Genomic DNA, 9,202 nt, shown 5'->3' on the forward strand with positions numbered 1-9,202 from the left:
CAATACCCCCCCAAAAAAATAAAGGTGTCAACCACGTCCCTCGCCGTCATCTTTCCGCAGTCACTGACACTGTTTCCCGCCCGTAAAGCAGAGCACACCGTTGACTTAAACGCTGTGCTTTGCTTTAGGGCTGGCACAGTACGGAAAGCTGACGGCGATGGACGTGTCACACACCGGAATGAAAGGTTTTTTAAATTTTTTTATATTACATTTACAATGGTAAACAGGGAAAACATCGTGAGTGCGGCCATGCGCTTCATAACATTACCCAGATTACACGGGGACTTGCTCTTTTTTGGTCGCTGGAGAGCTGTCTGTGTGACAGCTCTCCAGCAACCACGCGACGACTAAACAACGGTCACGGTCCGGTCGTATCACTGGTCGGTATCGTTGGATAATAGTTTTATTAATGTACCTTAAGATTATTGGTCAGGTGAGGTGGTAGCAATGTTCACAGTGTCGCCACTATTTGACTCTGGACGTATTCCAGCATCCTGAGTGCAATAGTGTTAACTCTGTAGAGTTTTGCAAACATGATCGTCTCCCTCCTTGTCAAGCCAGGTTCCATATGCAAATAGTCTGCAGGATTAAAAATGGTTGACAAGGTGGGAGCCGATTATGTTATACCTCAAAACTATGGAACATACAGCTGAAATATTTTTTTGTTTTGTCACAGTCCATTTGTGTACTGGTGCTCACATAAATTTTGTGGGACACACATTACTTTACATAACATGTGATTTTACAATTTGATTACTATGGAAAAACATATGGGAGATTTTTTTTGTGAAAACGGAAAGGCACAAGAACTTTATTTCAAAACACAACGCATTAGAAAATCAGGGGACATTATAACAATAACCTTACATAGGATGGTTAAATGACATGGACTCCACAGTGTTTACATGACATCATACCAAGATGAATTAAACCATTTGATCTTGCCATGAAACACGGCCAACATCTGAAACAAAGTATGCAGCAAATTGGTCCCTCATATGAGCAATCTCCACAGTTGTCCGCAGAGGATGATCTTGATAATCAGGCAATGGATTTGGTATGGGTTCATCGAGTTCCACGTTGACTCTCTCTTTATCAATAATATAATTGTGGAGAACCACACACGCCTTCACCACCTCATCCACTGTCTCAATTTTCAAATTTATAGCGGATCCTAAGATACGCCATTTGGAGACAAGGATTCCAAAGGCGCACTCCACAGTTCTTCTGGCCCTGGACAGTCTATAATTAAATATACTTTTGGTGCGGTCCAACCCCCGACTGGAGTACGGTTTAAGTAGGTTGCCACTCATTTGAAAAGCCTCATCCCCAACAACAACAAATGGCAGGGCCGGGCCTTTGGTGTTGGGAAGAGGTCGTGGATGGGGGAAATTAAAATTATCGTACAATCTTCGGCCCATATCAGACTCCTTAAATGTCCGTGAATCATTTGCACGGCCAAACGCTCCAATGTCCACAGCGAGAAACCTGCAGTCCGCACCTGCAATTGCCATCAGCACGGTGGAAAAGTATTTTTTATAATTAAAAAACAGAGATCCACTTCTTGAAGGCTTGGTAATCCTAATGTGCTTCCCATCCACGGCTCCAATACAGTTAGGGAAAGAACACACTTGTTCGAATTTTTGGGCATTGGCCTGCCATAATTCTGTTGTTGGGATAGATAAAAATTCCTCCCGGAGGTTGTCCCACAATGCGCGGCATGTGTCGGCAATAATACCAGACAGTGTGGAGACTCCAATCCGAAACTGGAAATGCAGTGATCTCAAGGTCTCTCCAGTAGCAAGGAAACTGACATGAAGAAAAATAAATAAATGAAATTAATTAAATTGTTATGAAAGAATTTTTCATTCTTAATTACAATCCCCCACCCCACAAAACCAAAACACGTTAGTTACTTGAAAAAATGGCAAGAACATATAAATCCTTCACATTGCATTATGTACCGTAGAGTCACCAGCAGACGTTCCTCGGGTGAAATCGATTTACGGAGCTGCGTGTCCTGCCTGGCAATGGTTCCTTCCACCAGACGCAGCAGATATCGGAAGCTGTTTTGTGACATCCTGGTGTATTCAAAGTATTTCTCCTGGTTCTCATTTAATTCGCCAAACAGACAATGGTAGGCTCCACGACTCTCTCGGACTTCCACTATAGGGTGTAGCCAAAAACGCCGACGACTCCTTCTCCGTAGTTTGTCTCTTTTCCTCTGTTCATGACAGGCAATAGCATAAGCAATAGCAAGGGCTAATTCCAGCTCAAAATTGAGGTAGATACTCTCCATGGGACGATCCATCTTGATGCTGTATGGTTGGAAATAATCTATGCCGGGGTATATATACCACTATTACATTAATACCCACCCTCATCTACCCATTGGTGGCATTATCTATTGTCTAGACACTAGACCCACCCTCTTCTATTCATTGGTGGTGTTATCTAGTGTCTAGACACTAAATTGTGTGTAAAGATATAATCATTGTTTGACAACGCATGCGTCGTAAAACGCTGCGTTTTTTGTAAAAACGCAACAAAAACGCACAAAAGCTGCGTTTTACGACGCATCCGTCCGACACTTGCGTCAAAAAAGGTGCGTTTTTGCGTGCGTTTCCGATCCGTCGTGCGTTGCGTCGGCGACGCAGCGTCGCATGACGCTAATGTGAACGTAGCCTTAGAGCATTTCACCTTCATATTAAACGCTGCAGGTTTTTTAGCAGTTGTGAGATAGCGCTTACTGCATGTGTTGGGAGACACTCGCTTGGCACAGGATTAAAGCACACAGAATCGGTTTTCTCACAAAAACAGTCTATTCCGGTTTATTTAAACATCATAAACCACACCGTAGGCCATGTTGCACATCACAGAGCTAACACATAGTTCATAGACAGCAAAAAGTGCACCTCCGCACCGCTGTGGTCAGCTGGCCCCAAAACACAATCCAACCTTTTATGTGCTATAGCCAAAAATATCCTTTTTATTACCAATAGGGTGCTGCATCCAGGAAAACATACACAGTGTCCATGGAAAAATCAAAGAAAAAATGGAGCGCACTTACCCAGGTAAATGAGTCACCGCTTTACTAGGACATGATACAAAAACAGCAGGGAGGAATGTGAACAAATACGGACAACGAAAGTTTTGTGCCCACGGCACTTCAACGGGTCCTGAAGCCAAGTGGAGACAGGGAGGACTTTATAAAACCAATACAGGCCAGATAACTCCTCCCCTCACTAAGCATCACGGTGAACGTGACCACCATGCATCAGAACGTAAGAATAAGTGAAAAAATAAAACCACATATACAATTAAAAACATTCTTAATGAACACCATCTAATGCAAAGATTAAGCATGAATTATATACAAAACATTGACTACTTACAAAAAGACCATAGCACTTCATACGGCTTTAACTCACAGTCACTAAACACGCCAGATCTTTGTCCAGTTACCGTGGGCGATTGCACGCCGAACAGTTCATGCATGTCTACGGAACACAATTAAGTTGCAGTCTCTAACATGATGGACCTTACTCCATCCAGTTACCATGGGTGAGCGCACAGTTCATTACCTGACCATCGTCAGTGCACACAGTCCCCCAAATCTGGGTTACCTTCCTGGAGCTCCTGCTCCACATGCTGACTCCTTGTCAGTCCTCACTCCTGGGAAAACTGCCTTACTGGGATCACCGTCCCGGACCATGCCTTGCTCACCAGGCCACCCGACAGTCTAGACCCGCAGAAGGAACTATAGCTTCCCCAACACAGTGCCATCACAGACTCTGCACATACGGCCTCTCCATGTGCTATTGAGGAAGTCCATCCCTTGGACCTTCCAACACACAGGCTTTCAGATCCATGGCCTCACCATGTGCTTTTCCAGGAATCCGATCCTACTCCCAGGATCTTCCAACACAGGCCATCCAGGACCTCACACTCTGACCATTCAGGTCCATACACTCTGAACACAGAGCCCATATGACCCAAACCCTGGTCACCTTATGTAGCTGTAACCACACACATAGGTGGGAGGTGTGTATGGTTATTCAGACCCGCTCAGCTTTCCGACTAACCCTGTAAGCCTCTCTTTAAACTAAACAAATACTTGTGGGACTACAGGTCCCAGAACAACAACATTACTGGCTTACAGCACAGAGGACCTCCTCCGCGACACATACCGACCATTTACAATAATACCGGTCACTGTTTTACCATCACAGTTATGCCTGCAACTGCCATGCACTCCCATGGCCTCAATACACCTTTGTGCATATTCTGAGAACATACAGCACCCTCTAGCTGTTACAGGGGTCACTGCATCACACAGTGCAGGGTTTAATCTGCTCAGTTGAGAGCTCTTGGAAGCTTTTCTGCATTAAGGCTCTCATCTGTTCACTGTTAGCCACTCCAATCTCTTACATAATCTGGGTCCTGGTTAGCACTCATTGCCAGAGCTAGCTTATGCTGCATGGTTAGGATATGGTGGTTTGTGGCTTTTATTTGAGAAGGTGTATGATGGATTTGTCTGAGACTGTTGCTAGGCTTTGGGTGTGTGCTAATTCCCCTCCTTCTCTTACTTTGGTTTTACCCCATCCTCCACTCCCCAGTGTATACATATGTTGTTTGTGTGAGCATATATACAGTTGATACATATGAATGATAACACCAAAAGTTTTTCTCCACTCATGGTTAGTGGTTGGGTGAAGCCATATTTTGTCAAACTACTGTGTTTTCTCTTTGTAAATCATAATGACAACCCAAAACATCCAAATGACCCTGATGAAAAGTTCACATACTCTGGTGATTTTGGCCTGATAACATGCACAGAATATAACCAAGAAAAAAATGACCTAGTCACAAATGGTGCTTCCAAAATAACATACTACCTACAAATAAACTGAAGCATATGCCAAGTAAAAGTTAAAAAAAATGTTTTTATTTAACAAATATTGACACAAAACTGTTTAAAAAGATTCAGTGGATGAATGATTTTCCCATACAAAATTCTTTTGCTTATTTATGTGTCTATGCTTTATGAATGTTATATTGAATAACAATTTGGCTGACATACGAGTCCAAAAGCACTGTTTGCAAAGAGAAATGGATTGAATTATATAACATTGATTAACGTTCAAGAAAGCTTTGCTCCATATATAAGGTAGCCCTTTCTGAGGAACCCGAGAAAATTTTTTTTTACTTTATATGCTCTGGATATTTACCTGCACACCTATGGATTGTTGTGAGGAGGAAAACCCTGACGCACGTTTCGCAATGTAGCTTCTTCCTGGGGGTCGTGGTAGTGCGGGGAACGCAGTGACCAGTTTTTTAAATGCAGCGGTGATCAAAACAACAACAATGTATATAGATGGCAACAATCTCACTCTCTTCAGAGGAAAAAACGGAAATTTGGCAAAATTTTTGAAAATTTCGCAATTTTCCATTTTGAATTTTTATGCCCTTAAATCACAGAGATATGTCACACAAAATATTTAATAAGTAACATTTCCCTCATGTCTACTTTACATCAGCACAATTTTGGAACCAAAATTTTTTTTGTTAGGGAGTTATAAGGGTTAAAAATTGACCAGCAATTTCTCATTTTTACAACACCATTTTTTTTAGGGACCACATCTCATTTGAAGTCATTTTGAGGGGTCTATATGATAGAACATAACCAAGTGTGACACCATTCTAAAAACTGCACCCCTCAAGATGCTCAAAACCACATTCAAGAAGTTTATTATCCCTTGAGGTGTTTCACAGGAATTTTTGGAATGTTTAAATAAAAATGAACATTTAACTTTTTTTCACACAAAATTTATTTCAGCTCCAATTTGTTTTATTTTACAATGGGTGACAGGAGAAAATGGACCCCAAGATTTGTTGTACAATTTGTCCTGAGTACGCCGATACCCCATATGTGGGGGTAAACCACTATTTGGGCGCATGGCAGAGCTCGGAAGGGAAGGAGTGCTATTTGACATTTCAATGCAAAATTGACTGGAATTGAGATGGGACGCCATGTTGCATTTGGAGAGCACCTGATGTGCCTAAACATTGAAACCCCCCACAGGCGACACAATTTTGGAAAGTAGACCCCCCAAGGAACTTATCTAGATGTGTTGTGAGAGCTTTGAAGCCCCAAGTGTTTCACTACAGTTTATAATGCAGAGCCGTGAAAATAAAAATTATTTTTTTTTCCACAAAAATTATTTTTTAGCCCCCAGTTTTGTATTTTCCCAAGGGTAACAGGAGAAATTGGACCCCAAAATTTGTTGTCCAATTTGTCCTGACTACGCTGATACCTCATATATGGGGGGAACCACCGTTTGGGTGCACAGGAGAGCTCTGAAGGGAAGGAGCACTGTTTTACTTTTTCAACGCAGAATTGGCTGGAATTGAGATCGGACGTCCTGTCGCGTTTGGAGAGCTACTGATGTGCCTAAACAGTAAAAAAAACCAATTCTAACTGAAACCCTAACTCTAGCCCTAACCCTAACCCTAGCCCTAACCCTAGCCCTAACCCTAATGGGAAAATGGAAATAAATACAATTTTTTTATTTTTTTTTATTTTTTCCCTAACTAAGGGGGTGATGAAGGGGGGTTTGATTTACTTTTATAGTGGGTTTTTAGCAGATTTTTATGATTGGCAGCCATCACACACTAAAAGACGCTTTTTATTGCAAAAAATAGTTTTTGCGTCTCCACATTTTGAGAGCTATAATTTTTCCATATTTTGGTCCAAAGAGTCATGTGAGGTCTTGTTTTTTGCGGGACGTAGTAGTAACGTAGTAACGTAGTTAGTAAGGCCGAAAAAAGACATTTGTCCATCCAGTTCAGCCTATATTCCATCATAATAAATCCCCTGATCTACGTCCTTCTACAGAACCTAATAATTGTATGATACGATATTGTTCTACTCCAGGAAGACATCCAGGCCTCTCTTGAACCCATCGACTGAGTTCGCCATCACCACCTCCTCAGGCAAGCAATTCCAGATTCTCACTGCCCTAACAGTAAAGAATCCTCTTCTATGTTGGTGGAAAAACCTTCTCTCCTCCTCCTTCTCTCCTCCAGACGCAAAGAATGCCCCATTGTGCCCGTCACCTTCCTTGGTATTGTCAAGGTGAAAATATATATCTTTATACTCTTTTGTACTTTTATATATTCTTATGCTGTGAAACAATAAGTTTTTCCCCTTTATGCTTGCTAATGCAAATGTAATTGTATTTAACATGGCTGCCAGTATTCACCTTTACCCTAAATTCTGATTCTGCTAAAGAAGCAAGTTACACATTCCAGAAGCCAAGTATCATTTCTCAGATACATTGCTTAAACTCTGCCTATCGCCGCCCTCTGCACACCTTCCCCCAATAGATCATATAATGTTGTGTATTAGAAAATAAAGTCAGTTGCTGTGACGTTGCTACACTTTGTAGACACACGAGCATGCAATGAGTTTGAACCAGCTTTTGTCTGACTCATTCTTCACTCCGGTACCAATGCTCTTATTCTGATTTGGAATGACTGGTGAAGGAAGGATATTGTCGTGACGACCCCGACAGTATAAACAGATCCTCAGCGAGATATTTGTATTGTCCCCTTATATACTTTGTGATGCAGTGACCCCTGTAACAGGTAGGGGGCGCTGCATGGTCTCCCCAGTATGCGCACGGAGGCGTATTGCGGCCATGAGAGTGCGTGGCAATTATGTGCATGGATGTGATAGTGAGTCAGTGTCTGGCATTGTGGTTAATGGGAGGTATGTGTCACAGGGATGGATGCTCCCTGCGATGCAACCCGGAGTATCTTGTCTTTAGAGCGCGTGAGCACTAAAGATGTCATTTAGTGCACCTGGGTCCGGGTTGCGGGTAGCTATGAGAGATGGGAGGGTCTGGCTACCCACATACCTCACTCTGAGTGGAGGTGCTCACTGTATCTTTTTCCCTGCAGGTGTTTGAGGACCTGCAGTGATGTCATGATCATGTGACCAGTGCATGTGATGTTACCTCACCTGTGGGTGTGGTTACAGGCTACCTAAAGGAGGTGTGTTAGCACATGGTAGTGAGTGTTTGGGAGTCTGCAAGTCTGGGCAGACTTCCATGTGTCCTGGCTGGACACTGCAGAGTGGCCCTGTGTATGAGTGACCTGTGGAAGCCTGTGTTGCTTCCTGGAAAGCACATGCTAGCGTGGGAGGTCCTGGGAGTAGGACTGGATCCCTGAGCAGCGCAGTGGAACTTGGGGAAGCTACAGTCCTCGGTGGGTCTGGACTTACTGAGATATGCCGCAAAGGCAACTGGTGATCCCCGTTTGGCAGCTTCTCCAGAAGAGTGGAACTTGGGGAAGCTACAGTCCTCGGTGGGTCTGGACTGACTGAGATATGCCGCAAAGGCAAGTTGGTGATCCCCGTTTGGCAGCTTCTCCAGAAGAGAGGACTGACAAGGAGTCAGCAGGTGGAGCAGGAGCTCCCGTAAGGTACCTTCATAGACTGTTGGTCCTTATTGTGTTCTATGAACTGTGTGGTAACCCACGGCAACTGGTCAGAGGAGGACCAGCGTGATTAGTTGTTGCAACCTGTGTGATATGAACTGTGCGGTAACCCACGGCAACTGGTCAGGAGGACCAGCGTGTTTAGTTACCACAGACTAAGGTTCTGAGACTTAATGTGAAGATAATGTGTTAACGAATGGACTACATGTAAGACAGTGATATGCAACTTGGCTTACGATGCGGTTTATGCTGTACAAAATAAACCGTATGGACTGTTTTGTTTGAAAAAATCGTGCCCGAGTACGTCAATCCCGTGCCAAGCGAGTAATCCCCTACCCGTTAGTAAGAGCAATCTTACAACTTATACATGGTTATTAGATCGCCCCTCAGTCGTCTTTTTTCTAGACTAAATAATCCTAATTTCGCTAAACTATCTGGGTATTGTAGATCTCCCATCCCCTTTATTAATTTTGTTGCCCTCCTTTGTACTCTCTCTAGTTCCATTATATCCTTCCTGAGCACCGGTGCCCAAAACTGGACACAGTACTCCATGTACGGTCTAACTAGGGATTTGTACAGAGGCAGTATAATGCTCTCATCATGTGTATCCAGACCTCTTTTAATGCACCCCATGATCCTGTTTGCCTTGGCAGCTGCTGACGAGTTGAGGTTTTTGTGTAAATCAGTTTTATTAAGTTGC

This window comes from Ranitomeya imitator, chromosome 4 (genome assembly GCF_032444005.1).
Source record: "Ranitomeya imitator isolate aRanImi1 chromosome 4, aRanImi1.pri, whole genome shotgun sequence".
In the NCBI taxonomy this organism is placed as follows: domain Eukaryota; kingdom Metazoa; phylum Chordata; class Amphibia; order Anura; family Dendrobatidae; genus Ranitomeya; species Ranitomeya imitator.